The sequence below is a fragment of the Taeniopygia guttata genome, chromosome 30 (genome assembly GCF_048771995.1).
Source record: "Taeniopygia guttata chromosome 30, bTaeGut7.mat, whole genome shotgun sequence".
NCBI classification, from domain to species: Eukaryota; Metazoa; Chordata; class Aves; order Passeriformes; family Estrildidae; genus Taeniopygia; species Taeniopygia guttata.
In genome coordinates, this window is record NC_133055.1 from 4,273,876 (window position 1) to 4,295,614 (window position 21,739).

Consider the following 21,739-nt stretch of genomic DNA (forward strand, 5'->3'; position numbering starts at 1 on the left):
CAAGTTTTACAAGATTATAAGACAGCCTCAGAAGTGAAACTAATTCAATATGTGGATGACTTGTTAATAGCAGGGAACGAAGAAGACAAAGTCCGGGAGGAGAGTATCAAGTTATTAAATTACTTAGGATCAAAGGGGTTAAAAGTCTCCAAAGCGAAGTTACAATTTGTAGAAGAGGAAGTTAAATACCTGGGACATTATTTGAAAAAGGGAGAAAAGAGGATTGACCCAGACCGGGTGCAAGCAATTCTGTCTCTCCCTCTACCACAAAATAAACGACAAATTCGTCAAGTATTAGGACTTACGGGATATTGTAGACAGTGGATTGAAAACTATAGTGGGAAAGCAAGATTTTTATATCACAAACTTACCCAGGATGGTCACCTTAAGTGGACAGAAGAAGAAAGATCTAAATTTCAAGAATTAAAAGAGACTTTAGTCCACGCTCCAGTCTTGAGCCTCCCGGACCTAAAAAGACCCTTCTTTTTATTCGTTAATACCACAGATGGGGTAACGTACGGGGTACTTACTCAGGATTGGGCAGGGAAAAAGAAACCTATTGCCTATCTATCTAAAATCTTAGACCCCGTGAGTAGGGGATGGCCTAGCTGTATGCAAATAATTGCAGGGTGTGCAGCACTAGTAGAAGAGTCACGGAAAATCACTTTTAATGCTACTTTAAAAGTATTAACTCCACATAACATACGGAGTGTGATGCAACAGAAAGCAGATAAATGGATATCTGATGCCAGGCTCCTGAAATATGAAGGGATTTTATTAGAAACCCCTAATTTTACCTTAGAAACCACCACTCTGCAAAATCCAGCCTCCTTCCTTTTCGGAGAGCCCGAAACTGAAGCACTGATGCACGACTGTGTAATCACTATAGAAGAACAAACTAAAATTAGACCTGACCTAGAAGAAGAGGAATTAGAAACTGGAGAGAAATTGTTTGTTGATGGATCATCCAGAGTAGTCGAGGGTCAAAGAAGATCAGGATATGCCATAGTGGGGGGGCCTGACCTAGAAGTAATCGAATCTGGAGCCCTAGACAAAACATGGTCAGCCCAAGCCTGCGAGATATACACTATCCTAAGAGCCTTGGAGCTATTAGAAGGAAAAGAGGGGACCATCTATACAGATTCTAAATATGGGTACGGGGTGGTACACACTTTTGGGAAATTATGGGAAGAAAGGGGCCTCGTGAACTCACAGGGAAGGGACTTAATACATCAGAAACTAATAGTAGCCCTCCTGAGGGCTTTGAGAGGCCCTACAAGGATAGCGGTGGTCCATTTAAAAGGGCATCAACGGGGAATGGATTACCGGAGTAGGGGTAACAATGCGGCAGATTATGAGGCAAAGAAAGCTGCAATTATTAAAACACTAACTTTAAGTGAGGGAGTTAGGAAAGACCTTGTGGATACCCCAAAAGACCCTGAGTCGACTACCCAGGATAAGCTGATATTTACAATAGAAGAACAGGAGAAGCTTACAAAATTAGGAATAAAAGAGAAATCGGGGAAATGGCTGTTAAAGGATGGGAGGGAAGTTCTACCTAGAGCCATAGCTCAGCGGATGCTCAGTAAATTACACCAGAGAACGCATTGGGGCGCTCAAGGACTGGTGGATCACTTTGCCACCCATTACATGACGGTGGGCCTACATGACTTAGCGAAAGGGATTACTAGGAGTTGTCCAACCTGTCTACGGGTAAACAGAAAAAATCTAAGGAAACTGCCCCTGGGTGGGAGGCCAGTGGCAAAGAAGCCCTTTTCAAATCTGCAAGTAGACTTTACTGAGCTCCCCAAGGTAGGGAGACTGAAATATCTTTTGGTTATAGTGGATCATTTAACACATTATGTGGAAGCAATCCCCACTGCCAGGGAGACAGCTCGGACAGTAACAAAAGCCTTGCTGGAAGAAGTAATACCTAGATATGGGGTCCCAGAGACGATAGACTCTGATAAAGGCCCCCATTTTACTTCAAAAATAACACAGATGCTAGCAGAAGCTCTGGGCATAAGATGGGAACAACATACTCCCTGGCATCCACAGAGTTCGGGGAGGGTAGAAAGAATGAATGGAGAAATTAAGAAACAACTCACCAAATTAGTACTAGAAACTAAACTATCCTGGATAAAATGTCTGCCGTTGGCATTATTAAATGTTCGAACTCAGCCACGAGCTGATATAGGACTGTCCCCATTTGAAATGTTGTATGGGATGTCCTATTCCCTAGAAAAAGTTCAAACTAATCCTAACATTACTGATCAAAGTATTAATAAATATTTAACCACTTTAATGAAATATAAAAAACAGTTATGGGAAAAGGGGATGTGGGCCCAAAGACCACCCCTAGATCTTATGTTACACCAGGTACAACCCGGCGACTGGGTCCTCATCCGAAGCTGGAAGGAAGATTCAATCACCCCAAAGTGGGACGGACCATATCTGGTTTTAATCACCACTGACTCCGCAGTCCGCACAGCAGAGAAGGGATGGACTCATGCTAGCAGAATAAAGGGGCCGGTGGATCCAACTCAATTCCATACAGCTTCCAGGGAAACGAGCTGGAAAATTGACGGGAAGCCAGGGGATTTAAAGTTAACAGTAAAAAGGACTTACAAATAATTTTCATGAACACTATCAACTCTAAGGACATTTGGGTTGGAGATAACTGGGGACTGCAAGTACAACTGGTGGGAGAAACAAAACCCCCAGGATACTGTAAACGTCTAGAGGATTCAGCCCAGCAGCCCTTTTATCGGTTCATCCGACTTGAAAAAGAGCAGAAACCTTGGGAAGGGGAGGGCCATGCTGAACATCAAAGTATTAGAGTAAAGTGTAGCTGGTTAGATTGTCATTGTTACCCTTTTGCCCGTTTTTCCTGCAAAATCTGTAAAGGATTGTGGTGGGCTCACTGCAGAAAGGGGAGAGCTCCAAAAAGTGTATGTCAACGCTGCTGGCTGGAGCAGCGCAAATTGACATCTGAAGTACTAAATTACAAGGTTGCCACTCGGGAATTGATTAAAGGATCCCCTGAGTGGTGGGAGATTTTCGTAAAAGGAATAAACCCTGAATTCCACTGTTACCATTCCAATGAACCCCTGGGTCCATTCCTCACGGATATAGTCCAGGTCAAGTGTCGCAAATTAGTCAAAAGGCTCAGGTGCGACACCCCACAGTTGAATGCGAAAAACTGGAACTCCCGGAGGTCAAAGTGGGAGAGAGGGAACAATCCCACCCCTGAAGAATATCTCTGCTGTCGAGAAGATGGCTTACCCTGTAACTTGTAGCAACCAAGTTGACAGGCGAGACAGAGAGGTAGGTAGTGGGGATGAGGGGCCCTCCCAAACCTTGAAAAAGAACGTAAATCATCATGGGTATGAAAATGGTAACAACGGAAAGAGGGAAAATGGGAATGTAAAACTGAGCATGATAAATAACATCCTCCCCTGCAGTGCGTATCACTCAATCCTATGGGTTTTTATGTTTGTATGGCTTCCCCTTCAGAGTGCCACAGTTAATATACATGAACCCTTTAAATGGACCTTAAGCAGATGGGAGGATCACGATACCCGTCATATTTTACAGACAATAACGGGACCCGGAGCACCGAGCTTTAAGATTGGGATTTGTGATCTAACTCGAAGTTTAAAATGCGGGCAGCTGTTAAATTTAACAAGCTTCTATATGTGCCCTGCTTCGAACCCAGGGAAGCAATACTGTAATTACCCTAGACATTATTACTGCGCCTATTGGGGCTGTGAAACAATAGCATCAGCGTGGGCTCCGGGTGGAGGATTAGACAAATATTTAAAGGTAGGGCATGGACCAGCAGGGTGTAAACAACCACGAGAGTGGCCTTGGACTGGGAAAAACTTACTTGGGAACTGCACCTTTCTTTACCTAAATGTCACTCAACCAAGTGATTCTGGTTGGTTAATAGGCAAAACATGGGGGGTTAGGCATTGGATAGAAGGACATGATCCAGGGAATCTGATACAAATAAAAAAGGAGGTAGCTCCACATGACCCTAGTCCTATAGGCCCAAATCCAGTAATAAGCAATGACTTAAAGGAGAGTAATAAAACCAGAGATAATGTTATAAAATCAAACAAAATTGATCAAGAACCTCAGATATTAGTGCAGAAGTATACAACCTTATGGAAAATTATGCAAGCTACTTTTGGAGTTTTGAATCATACTTATCCTAACCTAACCAAGGGATGTTGGCTTTGCTATATGATAAATCCACCCTTTTATGAAGCTATTGGGATTACATCTGAGGCAAGAGAAATAAATGGTACAAATCCAAAGGAGTGTCTCTGGAGAAAGGGAGGAGATAGTGTTTCAGGCATTACACTGTCCCAGGTTAGTGGACAAGGAAGGTGTGTAGGGAAAGTTCCAGCAGATATGCGACACCTCTGCAACACAACAATGAGCATTAGCAGAACAGACAAGCCTTCTGATTGGCTTATGCCAGCAGTCAATACTAAATGGGTATGTCAACAACTTGGAGTTACACCCTGCCTATCGGTAAAAGCCTTTAATAATTCAGACTTCTGCATTCAAGTTCTAATAATCCCCAGAATCGTATACCATCCAAAAGAATACGTACTAGAACATCAGATGACCCCTGAACACTACCTGGCTAAAAGGGAACCACTTACAGCACTAACGGTAGCAATTTTGCTCAGCTTAGGAGGAGCGGGAGTAGGAACAGGGGTTGCTTCCTTAGTAAGTCAAAACCAGGGTATGAAAGCTCTGCGCACATCTGTAGATGAAGATCTGAGTAGAATAGATAAAGCCACAAGTGAACTAGTTAAATCAGTAAAATCCCTTTCTGAGGTAGTCCTCCAAAACCGAAGGGGATTAGATTTGTTGTTCTTACAGCAAGGGGGACTGTGTGTTGCTTTGCAAGAAGAATGCTGCACTTATGTAGATCACACAGGTATTGTAAAAGACACGATGGCTGAATTACGCAAACAAATAGAACAACGAAAAAGGGAAAGAGAATCCCAGCAGAGTTGGTATGAATCCTGGCTCACCTATTCTCCCTGGCTAACCACTCTATTATCCACCCTTGCAGGACCAGTAATTTTACTAATTCTAGTACTTACTTTTGGGCCATGTATTCTTAACAAGCTTATTACAATAGTGAAGAATAGGTTAGAAGCTGCGCATTTAATGATGGTAAGATCAAAGTACGAGCCACTTAGCGGAGTAGAAACTGAAGATTATTTAGAATTGAGCAAAAGGGAATTAGAGCGCTTTAGTGAACAAAAAGAGGTTTAAAATAAAAAGGGGGGATATTGTTAGGAAAATAAGGCCTTTTTGTTCATAATATAGAGTTTTTACATCCATAAAATATAATTTTTACTTAGAGTTTTCACTTGTCTGAATATGTTCTCATTTTGCCAGGCATTCCAGTGGGTATCTCTCAAGGACAATTCCGTTACAAACTGTTTTAGGGAGTTGAAACTGATTTAGGGAGTTGATGTTGCTAGGCACCTAAGCACCTAAGCGAGTATCTTTCAAGGACAGTTCCGTTACAGACTTAGCAAAACATGTACTCTTGTGGAATGCAAGTAAACGTGCCTAGAGATAACATTTCTTGTTTTGAGAGGATTCCCAGATCACAGGGACAACCTTGAGGAAGACTACTGGCCTTCATCCCATGACCACCAAGAGGCAGAAAACGACCACCTAGCAACAGAGTGCACCTGCGCAGAAAAGACACCAGAACGTCACACATCCGGAAGAGAAGACCCAATAAGTTGGGGGGGAACGGGGGACGAAGCGCGGTAGTTGGAATGACTGCCGCCCAGCGCTGATTTGCTTTCGTTTCCTACCATTAATAAATCTTATTAATTAGATTGGAAAGCCTATTGTGCTCGTTCATAACACCTCAGCTGTACCCTGTCCATGTCAACTGTCCCCTGTCCCCTGTCCCTGTCTTCTGTCCCTCAGCTGTCCCCTGTCCCTCAGCTCTGTGGGGCCAGGGGTGGCAGCAGGACCTTGTGCAGCCCCGGGGGAGAACAACCCTGAGCCCCAGCTGGGCCAGTTCCCCCAGCTCCCCCCAGGCCACTCCCAGCATGGGACCCTGTGGCTCCCAGTCACCCCCAGTATGGTCCCAGTCACTTCCAGTTACACTCAGTGTGATCCCAATATCATCCCGGTCACTCCCTGCGTGATCCCAGCATGATCCCAGCATGTTCCCAGGTGTTCCCATTCACCCCTATAATAGTTCCAGGCACTCCCAGTATGGTTGCAGTCCTTCCCAGTATGATCCCAGTATGAACCCAGTCACCCTCATTACAGTACCATTTGCCCCCAGTAAGGTCCCAGTCACTCCAAGTCACCCAGTATGATTCCAGTCACTCCCAGTATGATTCCAGTCACTCCCAGATAGTCCCAGTATTATTGCAGTAACTTCCTTTATGGTTCCTCTGTGATCCCAGTCACTCCTGGTTAATGCTGCCCGGGGTCCCAGGGGTCCATCTGACCCCCGGGCTGCCGCTGCCGTGGGTGTCCGGATAGCGCTGCGCTGTCAGGCTCAGCCTGTCTGGGTCCCTCGGCTCAGCTCCCAGCCACAGGCAACTTAGTGAGCACCTCTGGAGTGATTTCAGCTCTGTGATTTCAGTTTTCAGTGATTTCGCTCAGAGCTCACAAGTGCCTCTGGCAGACACACAGGGATAGAGAGAGGAAAAGGCTGTATGTGGTTCCACAGCGATGTCCTTTATTGCCAGCTCCTCTGAAGGGATGCAGTGACAGTTCTTCTGCCAAACTGGATAGAAATGGGTGTTTATATGGGGTACTGGGGTGTTGGAAATTGTCCAATTGCCAGAGTTGAGAATACGACCAATACCCTTACAGAGAGGTAAGAAGGGTCTGAATGCAGAAGAGGGGCTTCTTTGGTCCAGTCACCGTGACTTAGGCATTTCTTATCTTAGGTGAGTGACCGCCAGGGAGGCCTTGCAGGGCCTCTGACTGCTACAGTGACACTGCAGAACCTCATGGAACCGTGGGTCAGTTGTGACAATGTGGGTCCAAGGACACCACGGTGGCACTACAAAACCACAGGGAACCAAGGGTCCATGGTGACCTTGTACAGCTGCAGTGTCACAGAGGAGCCGCTGTGACACAGCGAGGGCACACGGAGCCCAGGGGCCATTGTGACACATCAGGGCTTTGTGGAACCTTGAAGCCATTGTGACACTGCAAGGCCTCATGGAAGCACGGGGCCATTGTGGCACTGCAGAAGCAAGGGGAACATTGTGACACTCCAGGGCCTCATGGAGCCAAGGAGACCATTGTGACACTGTGGGGTCCACGGAACCAAGGGAACATGGAACAGGTCTGGCTGGCTGGGCCTCCTGGGGACCACCTGACAGGTCCGGGTGACCTTGGCATGTCGAGGGCTGCTTCTCATCTCCCCTGAAGCCCTGGGGCTCTGGGCTTTCCTTCCCATGGGAGAGAACTGTTCTTCTCCTCCAGGGAACCAGGGCCGAAATTTGGATTCCTTCAAATTTCCTTATATACGAAGATTGTTCCCAGATGAAATCTGCCAGGTCTGAGACAGATCTGGCTGCCTTGGCCACCCAAGGGCCACCTCTCATCTGCCTTTCAAATACTGCGACCATGGGCTTTTCTTTATTATGGGGAAAAAACATCCACTTCAACTAGGCACCCATGACAAAAATTGGGGATCTGCCTCCAGAATTCCCTATATCCAAGGATAGCTCCCAGAAAACTCATGCCAGGAAACACAATCTGGCTGGCCTTGGCCTCCTGAAGGCTGGCACTCATGTGCCTCTGAAACACTGGGGCTCTGTGCTTTCCTTCCTAATGGAAAGAATTTCTGTCCAGGCACCCATGGTTAAAACCGCGATTCCACCTCCAAAACTCTGTACATGCAAGGATTGCTCCCAAGTGAAATCAGCCAGGACAGACAGGTCTGGCTGCCCTTGGACCCATGGGGGCTGCCTCTCATCTGCCTTTGAAACACTTGGTCTCGGTGCTTTCCTTCCTATGGAAAAGAACCGTCATTCTTATCTATGCAAAAATGGCCAAAAATGGGATTCCACCTCCAAATTCCCTATATCCAAGGGTTGCTTTCAGACAAAAGCTACCAGGACAGAGAGGTCTGGCTGGCCTCAGCCTCTAATGACTACCTTTCATCTGCCCCTCAAACACTGGTGTTATGTCCATTGCTTCCTATGGAAAGAATCATCCTGCTCCTCTGAATGTCCATGTCTGAAATTGGGATTCCACCTCTAAAATTCCCTATATCCAACGGTTGCTCCAAGACAAAATCTGCCAGTACCATCAAGTCTGGCTGGCCTTGGCCTCTGGTGGCTGCCCCTGCCACACTGGGGCTCGGTTCTTTCCTTCCCATGGAGATCACTGTGACACTGTGGGCACCTCATGGAACCAAGGGGATCATTGTGGCACCACTGGAGCCCATGGAACCAAGGGGCCGTGGTGACACCGCGGGGCTTCATGGACCCAGAGACCATTATGACTCTGTGGGGCCTGATGGAACCATGGAGACCATTGGGACCCTTCAGGGCCTGGTGTCACCAAGGGGGCATTGTGACACCTCAGGGCCTCCTGGAAGCAAGGGACCATTGGGACACTGTGGGGACCCATGGAACCAAGGGAACATGGAACAGGTCTGGCTGGCTTGGCCTGCCAGGGGCCACCTGACAGGTCTGGCTGATGTTAGGAGGCCAAGGGCTGCTTCTCACCAACTCCTGGAGCAATGGGGCTCCGTGCTTTCCTTTCTATGGAAAAGAACTTTTCCTCTTTTCAGATGCTCATTGCCAAAACTGGAATTCTCCCTAAAAAATTCCTATATGCAAAGGTATCAGAAGAAAATCTGGCTGCTCTGGTTGGCCTCTGGTGGTCACGTCTCATCCCTCCAGGAAACACTGGCACTCTCTTCCTTCATTCCCGTGGAAAAGAACCGGCTTTCATGTCCAGGGCCCATGGCCAAAATTAGAGTTTGGCCTCTAAATTTCCATATATCCACGGATTGCTCCCAGACAAAAGTAGCCAGGACAGACAGGTCACGCTGGCCCTGTCCTCTGGTGATTTTCTTAGACTATGAGCTGAATGTTTTCATTTGAAAACACCTTGGAGAGGGCCCAGAGATTTCCCAAGGAGGGGTTTTGAGGCCTCGGGCAAATGACCACTACATATGGACAAAGGAGCTCTGTGCTCTGTGCTGCTGTGGTGGTTTTGCACCACAGAAGTGATGTCCTGAGAGAAGCTGCTAGCAGTTTCCTCCGTGTCTGACAAAAAAAACAATCAGTAAATAGCTTCGAGAACTGACAGTCTGTTAAACCACTAAGCAAACTGCAGACGCCTCTGTGCAGACCCAAGGTGAAGATGAGAAAGCCTGGCTGGGTCTCTCTCCCCTCTGGCCCCAAAGAGGTGCCAAGGCCGGCCCAGCCCTGTCTCGGCCGTGGGGCCGGGCGGCTCCTGCCGTGGGGCCGGGCCCCTTCCCAGGGAGCCGCCAGGCCCCATCGGCTGCCGGGCAGGGCAGGGGAGGCCGCGGGGCCGAGGCCGGGCCGTGGCTGCGGGTGCTGACATCTGGCCGCTGCCGAGCCCTGCCCCGCCGCCAGCCCGGGCCCAGCCGGGATCCGCCGGGCCCCAGGAGCAGCCCCGGGCCGGGCCGGCTCGGCCAAGGCTCTGCCGCCCTTGGGCTTCGCCCGCAGCCAGCGGGCAGGGGAGGAGAAGCCATCGGCCCCGGCCGTGCTGCTGCTGGGCTCTGGCCTGGCTGCTGAGATCCTGGCCCTGCCCCAGCGCGGCCCAGCCTGACACAGCCCCAGCGCAGCCGCTGCAGAAACCTCCATGGGAAAACAGCTCCGGCCGCAAGGACCGAGCCCGGCCGGGCTCACGGAACCATCTGCAGCCCCGGGCAGATATTGACTCTGCCAGTGCTGCCATCCTCCCTGCAGTGAGAGAAAAGGACACAGGGCAGACACACAGAGCAGCTACATGAAGACACCGAGGTCAGTGAAGAGGAAGTTGAGTTCCAGATGGCAGGGATGAGGAGATGCCTTGATGTTGGGGCTGAAATCCTCTGGTAAAGCTATGGAGAAGGATGTCATTGATACATCAAACTGAAACACGGATGAAAAATCAAACCCTACAATTCCCTTTAAGATTTGTAGGGAATGGGTATGTTTATTCACAGCGCTGTGGACACCTATCTGGACTCATTGCCCTTTAATACACATGCCTCCCTCCGAGAACTCTTGATCCTTCTCTATTACCCGCACTAATTTCCATATGCATAGCATTTCACAATAGGTTAATGCATATTCATTACGCTGATTTAACATTACACTTACAGCTAGTTACACTTGTACTCAGTTTTTGTCAGAAAGTACAGAAAGAACTCCTGGGTCACTGTGCCCTGTCTGTTTCAAGGTCCAAGGAGTCTTTCTTATCTCGTATCTTTTAGTGTGGAAATTTGCTTTCCTTTCCTTACCTGGGGTAGTTTTGCTAGGGCTGCAGTCACCAGACTAAACAGCATATTTAGCAAGCTCAAAGTACACATTTCACATAAATCTAAATGGATTTCTACCCTGTTAAATTTTCACTCTGTCTCACCACAAGTGCTGCAGGAATTGCCTACAGGCTCCTGCAGTTCTCCCTGCTGCTCCCTTGCCAGAGGCACGCCAAGCCAGGGGGCACATCTGGGCTGCTGTGTCTGGCTGTGGGGCTCCCTGTTCTGGGCAGTGAGGAGGAGCTGCAGAGGCTCTGCAGGACTGACAGGATGGGCTTTGGGGCTGTGAGGAGAAGCTGAGGGACCTGGGCTGCTGGAGCTTCTGAAGAGGAGGCCCAGGGCTCCTCCTGCAACTGCTCCAAGGGTGGTTTCAGAGAATCACAGAGTCAGCAAGAGTGAAAAATACCTTGGAGATCATCAAGTCCAACCTGTGCCCTGACACTGCCTTGTCTCCCCTGAGCCTCCTCTTCTCCTGGATAAACAACCCCAGCTCCCTCAGCCACTCCTCAGAGGATTTGTGCTCCAGACCCCTCACCAGCCTTGTTGCCCTTCTCTGGACATGCTCCAGCTCCTCCATGTCCTTCCTAAATTGGGTGCCCAGAACTGGACACAGCACTCGAGGTGCTGCCCAGTGCCCAGCACAGGGGAAGAATCACTACCCTGCTCCTGCTGGCCACACCATTCCTGATCCAGGCCAGGAGCCATTGGCCTTCTTGGCCACCTGGGCACACGGCTGGCTCATGTCCAGCCTGCTGTCCATCAGTCCCTGCAGGTCCCTTTCTGCCTGGCCGCTGTCCAGCCACTCTGTCCCCAGCCTGTAGCACTGCAGGGGTTGTTGTGGCCAAAGTGCAGGACCCGGCACTTGGACTTGTTAAACCTCACCTTGTTGGGTTTGGGCCCTGGATCCAGCCTGTCCAGTCCCTGTGCAGAGCCTTCCTACCCTCCAGCAGATCCACACTCACATCCAGCTTGGTGTCATCTGCAAAGATGTCCATGGTTCCAAGGGGCCCCTCAGTGTCACAATGTCCCTTTGGTTACACCAGGCCCTCCCAGACAACTTGGTGTCACCAGGGTTCCATGAGGCCCCAGAGTGTCCCAATGGTCTCCATGATTCCATGAGGCCTCCCAGTGTCACAATGTCCCTTTGGTTCCATGGGACCCCTTGGTGTCACAAAGTCCCTTGGATCCTTGGGCCCTGCAGTGTCACAATGTCACCGTGGTCCCCAAGGCCCTGCAGTGTCACAGTGGATCCTTGGTTCCATGAGGCCCGGCAGGGCAGCAATGCTCTCCTTGGTCCCACAGTGTCACAATGGCCTCTTGTGCCCAAGGGCCACCACGGTGTCAAACATGTTTCCTTCATTCCACAAGTCTCTGAGGAGCACCACTGGCCCCTTGGTTCCATGGGGCCCTGCAGTGTCACAATGGACCCATCATGACACGAGGTCCTGCTCTGTCACAAAGCTCTGCATGGTGGGGTGGGGGTAGGGACAGAGTCTGATGGATTGTCAGCCACAAAGGGTCTTGATTTTCATATCTATTCCAACTGCATGAGGAGGCACTTGGATTCAGTGTCAATTGGAGATTTCACACATCAATTTATTAGGAGTAAAAAAAACCTAAACAGGACCTGAAGAAATCTTTTCTCACTGTCCTTTTAAATATAGTGTAATCAACCACAAGAGATTTGAAAACTTAAGTGATTCCCAGGGCTTGGCTTGTTAAGATATTCTGAATGTTAATGAGCCCTGGGGCACTGAATTCCTGCACTGAGGAGCTGAAGGCTGAAGAAGACTTTGGAGCAGTAAAATTCAGCAGCAGCCTCCAAGTTGCTGAGGATGTCAGCAGCCCCCACTGAGGCCATCCCTGCCCAGAGACCCTGGGGGAATGGGCAGACAAGGAGAGCGTCCCTGGGGCTGGGGCAGCAGAACTCAGAGGCACCAGCGGCTCCAGCTGGGAAATGGAGTGTGGGATGGGGCTGTGAAAGCCCTGCCTGGGCTGTGCCAAGCAGGACACACAAGCCCTGACCCCCATCCCCTAAAAAACTCTCTCAATGGGACATTTAAAAGGAATTACAATTGTTTGTGTCCTCTGAGTTGGATGCACTGGAGAAATACCAACAAGAGATTCTCAGGTACTCAAAACAATAAAACATCCTTTCTGGCAACATAGAAGATAAGAGAAACTTTGGGAAAAGGTTTAATAGGTCATTAAATCAACAAAAAACATTTCTCAAAGCATTAATCCTCGGATGTAGGGAGTTTTGGAGGTGGAATCCCAGTTTTGGCCATGACAGGATGAATGATTTTTTCCTACAGGAAAGAGAAGTGCAAGTCCAAGTGTCCTGGAAGAAGATGAGAGGTGGGCACCCTTAGGCCAAGCCAGCCAGACCTGTCTCTCCTGACACCTTTCGTCTAGGGGCTATCCTTGGACACAGGGCATTTTGGAGGTGGAATCTCACTTTTGTCTGTGGGTTCCTGGATAGGAAGAATTATTTACATTAGGAAGAAAAGAACAGAGCCCCAGTGTTTCAGAGGCACATGAATGCCAGCCCTCAGGAAGCCAAGGCCAAACAGACTTGTCAGTCCTGGCAGCTTCTGTCTGGGAGCTATCCTTGGATATAGGGAATTCTGGAGGCAGATCCTCAGTTTTGGCCATGGGTGCCTGGTCAAGATAGATGGGTTTTTTTCTCATAAGAAAGAAAAGCACACGGTCCCAGTGTTTCAAAGGCAGATAAGAGGTGACCCTTGGGTGGTCAAGGCAGCCAGACCTGTCTCTCCTGGCAGATTTCATCTGGGAACAATCCTTTTACATAAGGAAATTTGGAGAAGAAATCCCAGTTTTGGCCCTGGTTCCCTGGAGGAGAAGGACAGTTCTCTCTCATAGGAAGGAAAGCCCAGATCCCCAGTGCTTCAGGGGCAGATGAGAAGCAGCCCTCAACATGCCAAGGTGGTCAGGTGGTCCCCAGGAGGCCCAGCCAGCCAGACCTGTTCCATGTTCCCTTGGTTCCATGGACCCCACAGTGTCACAATGGTCTCCTTGGCTCCATCAGGCCCTGGAGTGTCACAATGTTCCCCTTGCTTCTGCAGTGCCACAATGGCCCCGTGCTTCCATGAGGCCTTGCAATATCACAATGGCTTCGTGGTTCCACAAAGCCCTGATGTGTCACAATGGCCCCTGGGCTCCGTGTGCCCTCGCTGTGTCACAGCGGCTCCTCTGTGACACTGCGGCTGCACAAGGTCACCATGGACCCTTGGTTCCCTGTGGTTCTGTAGTGTCACCGTGGTGTCCTTGGACCCACATTGTCACAACTGACCCACAGTTCCCTGTGGTTCTGTAGTGCCACTGCAGCAGTCAGAGGCCCTGCAAGGCCTCCCTGGCGGTCACTCACCTAAGATAAGAAATGCCTAAGTCACGGTGACTGGACCAAAGAAGCCCCTCTTCTGCATTCAGACCCTTCTTATCTCTCTGTAAGGCTATTGGTGTATTCTTCTCAACTCTGGCAACTGGACAATTTCCAACACCCCAGTACCCCATATAAACACCCATTTCTACCCAGTTCAGCAGAAGAACTGTCACTGCATCCCTTCAGAGGAGCTGGCAATAAAGGACATCGCTGTGGAACCACATACAGCCTTTTCCTCTCTCTATCCCTGTGTGTCTGCCAGAGGCACTTGTGAGCACAGAGTGAAATCACTGAGAACTGAACTCAGAGAGCTGAAATCACCCCAGAGGTGCTCGCTAAGTTGCCTGTGGCTGGGAGCTGAGCCGAGGGACCCAGACAGGCTGAGCCTGACAGCGCAGCGCTATCCGGACACCCACGGCAGCGGCAGCCCGGGGGTCAGATGGACCCCTGGGACCCCAGGCTGCATTAACCAGGAGTGACTGGGATCACAGAGGAACCATAAAGGAAGTTACTGCAATAATACTGGGACTATCTGGGAGTGACTGGAATCATACTGGGAGTGACTGGAATCATACTGGGTGACTTGGAGTGACTGGGACCTTACTGGGGGCAAATGGTTCCATAATGAGAGTGACTGGGTTCATACTGGGATCATACTGGGAAGGACTGGAACCATACTGGGAGTGCCTTGAACTATTATAGGGGTGAATGGAAACACCTGGGAACATGCTGGGATCATGCTGGGATCACACAGGGAGTGACCAGGATGATACTGGGATCACACTGAGTGTAACTGGAAGTGAGTGGGACCATACTGGGGGTGACTGGGAGCCACAGGTCCCATGCTGGGAGTGGCCTGGGGGGAACTGGGGGAACTGGCCCAGCTGGGGCTCAGGGTTGTTCTCCCCCAGGGCTGCCCCAGGTCCTGTTGCCACACCTGGCCCCACAGAGCTGAGGGACAGGGCACAGCTGAGGGACAGGGGACAGGGACAGGGGACAGGGACAGGGCACAGCTGAGGGACAGGGCGCAGCCAGGGAACACGGCCTGGCCGAGGGACACTGAGCCCCAGCACTTTGGGCTGTTGCCCTTGGGCTCCCAGCACAGGCCCAGGGGCAGAATCCCCTCCAGAAACTGTTGTTTGCTTTCAGCTCTGCTCTGGAACATTCCCCAGGAGCCCCTGCAGTGGCTGCAGCCCAGCCGGGTGCCCGGGGCCACCAAAGCTGCTCCGGCAGTGCCCTCCTGCCCCGGGCAGGGCACGGAACACCCAAGGAAAGGCTCGTGCTGGGCTCAGGGCAGGGACAGGGCACTCCCCTGGTGCTGCCATGGGCACAGCAGAGCCGGCCTGGGCAAAGGATTGGGATCAATGTCCCATGGAATCCCAGCAGGGCTTACTTCTCATTGCACTGCTCTCATTGGATTAGTCATCAATTCCAATCATTTCCCCATGGAATTCCCATGGCAGTGGGTTAGGGGGGTCCATCCATGGAATTCTCACCTGACTGGGATGAGAGTGAGATCTGGCCATGGGAATTCCATGGCAATTCCTGCATTCCCAAGTCCCCCATTCCTGAATCCCCCATTCCCATAGGAATTGCCCTTCCCCTCCTACACCCACCTTTGTGCTCCAGAGCCTCCCGACCATATCTGATGTATTTTGGGGGCCTTTCCACACAGGTGTGTCCCAGGTAATGCTTCATCTGCTCCACCATGATCCCTCTGGATTCCCAGCACCTCTGGGATATCCAGACGGCACTGTTGGACACTGCAAAGCTCCTGGATCCCAGCAGGAAAGAGATGAAATCCCAGCCCTTGTAGCCGTACTGGTGGGATCCATGGATGCTCCATGGACAGGAGGTCACAGCTGGAAACCCCCTGCACTGCGTGGAGACCTGGGAACAAGGAGAGAACAGACCCATGGAGTCGTGTCCCAGCCCCAGGGAGCCCCTTGGAGCTCCCTGGATTCCCATCCCAGCCCCACAGATCCCTCCCATCCCCAGAGATCCCATCCCAGCCCCTCAGAGTCCTCCATTCCCACAGATCCCAGCCCAGCCCCCGGCTCCCCCCACTGCCCCTGCTCTGGTTGTACCAGCCCCGTCTCCAGGTCACTGTCGGCCACGGGCCGGTTCCTGTCCTTGAGCAGGGTCTGGATATCCCAATATCCCAGCTCTGGCTATCCCAATATCCCAGCTCTGGTTATCCCAATATCCCAGCTCTGGTTATCCCAGTGTCCCAGCTCTGGCTATCCCAATGTCCCAGTTCTGGCTATCCCAATATCCCAGCTCTGGTTATCCCAGTGTCCCAGCTCTGGCTATCCCAATGTTCCAGCTCTGGCTATCCCAAAATCCCAGCTCTGGCTATCCCAATATCCCAGCTCTGGCTATCCCAATATCCCAGCTCTGGCTATCCCAATATCCCAGCTCAGCTCCCGCCCCCATCCCCGGTGTCTGTGCCTCCATCCGGCCCCGCTCGCTGCCGCAGCGCTCGCAGGGGGTCCCGTCCACGTCCCCCACAATCAAGGACTGGGGGACCCCCGGGCCAGGGTCTGACAGCGCCACTTCCAGGAACTGCAGGGAGTGGAGAACTGGGGGGACATGGAGATTTGGGGGAGCTGAGGGGGCTGAAAGTGAGAGTTTGGGGATCCAGGGGGGTCCACAGGCCAAGGAAAGGGGGAACCTGCAGAGCTGGCAGAGCTGGGAAGGAGGTTCAGGGGCTGAGAGCCAAGGAAAGGGGGTGCAGGGACTGGGAGAGCTGGGATGGGGTGTCCATGGAATCCTGTGCCCAGGAAAGGGGGTGCCAGGGCTCCTGAACATGAGGAAAGGAGGGGCTGGGGGCTGGGAAAGGCAGGAATGGGGGCCCAGCGGTCCCAGGTCAGGGAAAAGGGTGGGGCTGGGGGCTGGGAGAGGTGTGGGATGGGAACAGGTTGTGTTGGTGCCGGATAAGGGGGTGCAGGGGGGTCTCAGTGCCAGGCAAAGGGGTAAAAGGGTGTCTTGGTTCTCAGGAATGGGGGTGCAGGGGGGTCTCAGGGGTCCTTGAGCCCAGGAAAGGGGAGTCCAGGGTTTCCCAAAAAGGGGTACCAGGGTGGGGACACCCGGGGTGTTTGAGAAGGGGAAGTTCAGAAAGTCTCTGGTTTTGCACAAAGGTGGGGCTGGGGGCTGGGAAAGGCAGGAATGGGGGTCCAAGGTGTTCCAAGGCGTTCCAGGATCAGGCACACGGGAAATCTAGAGGCTGGGAGCAGGGAAAAGGGGAGCAGAGGGCCCTGATGTCCGGAAATGGGGGATTCAGGGGGGTCCCTGTGCAGGATAAGGGGAGCAGGGGGGGTCCCGGTGCCGGCAATGGCGATTCAGGGTCCCGGTGCCGGGGTCCCACTCCCCCCTCGCCCGCCAGGAGCGCCCCCAGCCCCAGCGCTGGAGCCACCGCGCTGCTCCTCCTCACTCCCAGTATGATCCCAGTAGGATCCCAGTAGGATCAGCCACCCAGGAGCTGCTCCCAGTATGATCCCAGTACAGCCCAGTCACTCCTGGCATCCCCCCACCCCTCTCTGCGTTCCGACCTGTCCCGGCTCCATCCCCGCCCCTCCCGCGGCTGCGGGGAGGAGGAGGAGGAGGGAGGAAGAGGCGGAGCGGCAGCGGGAGCAGCAGGAGGAGCGGGGAGGATGAACCGCGGGGCTCCGGCTCTGTCTGAACTCGCAGCACCCCGGGAGCGGCGCCCCCATCCCGCAGGTGCCCGGGCAGGGGGAGCTCGCCCCAAATATCCCGGGGCTCCCTGGGTTTGGGGTTTTTGGGGGGATGTTTGGAGCTGGCGGGGCTCCAAGGCCGAGCCGCAGCTGCCCTCGGGGGGACATCGGGGGTCCCCGGGAGGTGTTTTTGGGGGGTCCCGGTGCGGGTGGCGGCAGAGCCCCGGCGGGGCCGGGGGGATGCGGGTTCCCCCGCGGTGCGGGTTGGGCTTCCCGGCCGGGCCCTCCGAGCTCTGCCGGGGCCGCGTGGGGACCGCGCGGGAGCGGCGGGAGCGGCGGGGGGACCCCGGATTTGGGGAGCCCCGGGAGAGCCGTGGCTTCCCTGGGCGGGAGCGCAGAGAGAGGAGAGCCCCAGGAGCCCCAGCGGGGACCCCGAGAGGGGGGACCCCTGGCAGTGCCGGTACCCGGCAATGGGGGTGCTGGGGCTGGAGGGGCGGCATGGCCGGGAAAGGGGTTCGGGGGTACCGGGGCCGCCAGGGGCTGCTCCCAGCAGGTGCCCAGTTCCTACCCCTGTGTGCTTCCAGTTTCCTGGGCACTCCCAGGATGAGCCCAGTCAGTCCCAGTATCACCCTGGTCACTTCCCCTCACTCCCTGCAGGATCCCTGTTTCTCCCAGTATGAGCCCAGTCATTCTCAGTCATTCCCCATTATGACGCTATTTGCCCTCAGCAAGTCCCAGTTGCTCCCACTTTTCTCCGGTGTGTTCCCACTTCTCCCAGTTGCTCCTAGTATAGTCCCAGTCACTCCCAGTATGATCCCAATATGAGTCCAGTATGATCCCAGTCTCCCCCAGCAGGGCCCCAGTCACTCACACTTGCCCCCAGCATGGTCCCAGTTGCCCCCAGCACATTCCCAGTGGCTCCCAGTGTGGTCCCAGTCACCACCTGCATGTTCTTAGGTACTCCCAGTACATCCCAGTTGCCTGGAACATTCCCAGAGTCTTTGCCAGGCACTCCCAGTTACCTCAGCATGGTTCAGCTGCCCCCAGTTTTATCCCAGTCACTGCCAGTACATCCCAGTTGTCACCTGCATGACTCCTGTCATTCCCAGTTGCTCCCAGTTGCTCTCAGGGTGTGTGCATTTGGCTCCCAGCATGGGCCTGGCAGCTCCCAGTAACCCCCAGTCAGGGTCCCTTGGCACCCACTGTAATCCCAGTATGATCCCAGTCACTCCCAGTATGATGCCAGTGCCCCCCAGTGTGATCCCAGCTGCTCCCTGTCAATGCCAACATGACCCCAGTAACCACCAGTATGATCCCTATGACTCCCAGTCTCTCCCAGTATATCCCAGTCACTCCCAGCATACTCCCAGTACCTCCCAGTTACTTTCAGCATGATTCCAGTTGTTCACAGCCACTCCCAGTCAATCCCAGTATGATTCCTGTCACCCTCCATGGACCTGGTTCCTCCCAGTCTCACCCAGCATGGGCCCGGCTGCTCCCACTGTGATCCCAGTATGATCCCAGTTGCTGCCAGAATAGTTGCAGTTGTTCCCAGTTCCTCCCAGTATGATCCCAGGTATCCCTAGAATAGTCCCAGTCCCACTCAGCATGGTCCCACTCACTCTCAGCTGTCCCCAGCATGGTCCCAGCTGTTCCCAGTGTGGTTCCAGTCCCCCCAGTATGGTCACAGACACTCCCAGTATGATTCCAGCCCTGCCCAGAATGACTCCCTGTCACTCCCAGGGTGGGCCCAGTTGCTCCCAGTCATTTCCAGCATGGTTCCAGTCACAGCCAGCACACTTCCAGTCATTCCTAGTATGATGCCAGCCAGTTCCAGTAGGATCCCAGTATGAATCCAGCATGGGCACAGCTGCTCCCATTATCATCCACTGTGGTTCCAGTTGTTCCCATTTACCCCCACTGTGGTTTCAGTCTCTCCCAGTGTATCGCAGTTGCTCCCACCATGTTCCCAGTCACTCCAGTTGTCCTCAATTGCTTCCAGCCTGATCCCAGTTGCTCCAAGTAAGATCCAGTAGGATCCCAGTTGCCCCCAGCATGCTTTCAGTTGCTTCCTGTTCTCCCCAGTGTGATCCCAGTTGCCCCCAGTTGTCCCTTGTATCAACCCCATCACTCCCCATATGATCCCAGTCGCTCCCAGCATGGTCCCAGTCATGCCCAGTTGTCCCCGGTGTAGACCCACTCACTTCCACTCGCTCTCAGTTCTGCCCAGCATGGTCCCCGTTGTTCCCAGTGTGTTCCCAGTCACCCCAGTAAGGTTACAGACATCCCCAGTAAATCCCAGTTGCCTTCAGCATCTCTGTGGTCATTCCCAGACACTCCCAGTGATCCCAGTAAGGTGCTTGTTATCCCAGTATGATCTCAGTCATGCCCAGTATGTCCCAGTTGTCTCCAGCCTGCATCCAGTCATTCCCAATTCCTCCAGTTTGCTTGCAGCATGATCCCAGTTTTTCTCAGTTGCTCCCAGTAGCCCAAAGTGGGATCCCAGTTGCTTCCTTTCATCACCAGTATGAGCCCAGTAACCTCCAGTATGATCCTTGTCACATGCCAGCACTCCCAGTATGGTCCCAGTATAATCCCAGTAACTTCCAATCACTCGCAGGATGGTCCCAGTTGCCTCCAGCTACATCAACCCAGTCAATCCCAGAATGATGCCATTTGCTCCCAGAGTGCTCCAAGTTGCTCCCAGTCTCCCCCAGTACAGGGATGCTGTGCATGGTGTGTTCCCAGTCACTCTCAGACACTCCCAGTATTAGTCCAGTCCCTCCCAGTATGATCCAGAGATGATGCCAGTGTGCTCCCAGTCAGTGCCAATATGAACCAGTTGTGCTCCACACGGTTCCAGTTGCCCCTTTCACCCTCACTGTCCCTCCCAGTCTCTCACAGTGTCCCCCAGTTCCTTCCAGCATATTCCCACTCACTCCCAGTTCCTTCCAGCGCGATCCCATTTGCTCACAACTGCTCCCAGTCAGCCTCAGTGTCGTGGCACTCACTGCCAGTATGATCCCAGTCACCTCCAGCATGATCCCAGTATAAGCCCAGTCGTTTCCAGTCATCCCCAGCAGGCACACAGTGACTCCCAGTTCCTCCCAGTTGCTCCTAGCATGATCTCAGTTGCTCACAGCTGCTCCCAGTCACCCTCATCATGCTCCCAGTCACTCCCAGTATATCCCATTTGCCCCCAGCATGGTCTCAGTTGGCCCCCGTAGGCTCCTACTCTGTGTCAGTATGATCCCAGTGCGATCCCAGTCTCCCTCGGGGTGACTGCAGTCTGCCCTGGCATGGGCCCAGCTGCTCCCAGTATGATTCCAGTACAATCCCAGCACAAACCAGTCCTTCCCAGTGCTGCCACTCCTGGCATCCCCGAGCCCTCTCTGCGTTCCCCCCTCCTGATCTCCTGAGAGGAGCCCCAAGGGCCGGCAGTGCCCAGGCAGGGTCCCCAGGCAGCCCCAGTTTGGATGTGCAGCCCCCAGTTTCCCCAGTTTGCCTCTCCTTTGGCCCGGGCCGGGTTCCCCCCTGGAACAGCGGCTGGGAGCAGCCGAGAGCCCCGCGCTGCCCGTCCCGACCTGTCCCGGCTCCATCCCCGCTCCTGCCGCGGGCTGCCGGGGCTGCGGGAACGGGAACCGAGGGTGTCGCTGCTGCTGGGGGAGGAGGAGGAGGGAGGGAAGGGCAGGGATGAAGGAGGAGCGGGAGGTGGGGATGGGGAGGAGGAGGAGGAAGGGGGTATGGAAGGGGAGGGATGGAAGAGGAGAAGGAGGTGGGGATAGCGAGGGGCAGGAGGAGGACGAGGAAGAGGAGGGGGGATGGAAGGGAAGGGATAAAGGAGGACAGGCAGGAGGGGACGGGACACAGGAGGAGGAGGAGGAGCGATGGAAGATGAGGGATGAGGGAGCAGAAGGCGGTGGGGTTAGAGAGCAGGAGGAGGGGGAAGGAAAAGGGCAGGGAGAGAAGGGCAGGGATGGAGGAGGAGCGGGAGGTGGGTTTCGGGAGGAGGAAGAGGAGGAGGAGGAGGGATGGAAGAGGAGGGGCGGCAGGAAGAGGAAGAGGAGGGACAAAGCGGATGGAGCAGAGCACAGAGAATCACGCGATCAGCCCTGCCTGAATTCGCAGCCCCCACCT

The 21,739-nt window shown here is 53.1% G+C and overlaps 2 protein-coding genes across 2 annotated transcripts in view; one reads left to right on the top strand and one right to left on the bottom strand.

Annotated features, from left to right (window-relative positions):
- LOC140680876 (uncharacterized) overlaps positions 1–21,739 on the top strand; it is a 570,776-nt gene that overhangs the window by 342,849 nt on the left and 206,188 nt on the right. The window lies entirely within an intron of this gene.
- The window catches only part of LOC140680884 (uncharacterized), a 421,560-nt gene that overhangs the window by 66,424 nt on the left and 333,397 nt on the right, over positions 1–21,739 (bottom strand). The window lies entirely within an intron of this gene.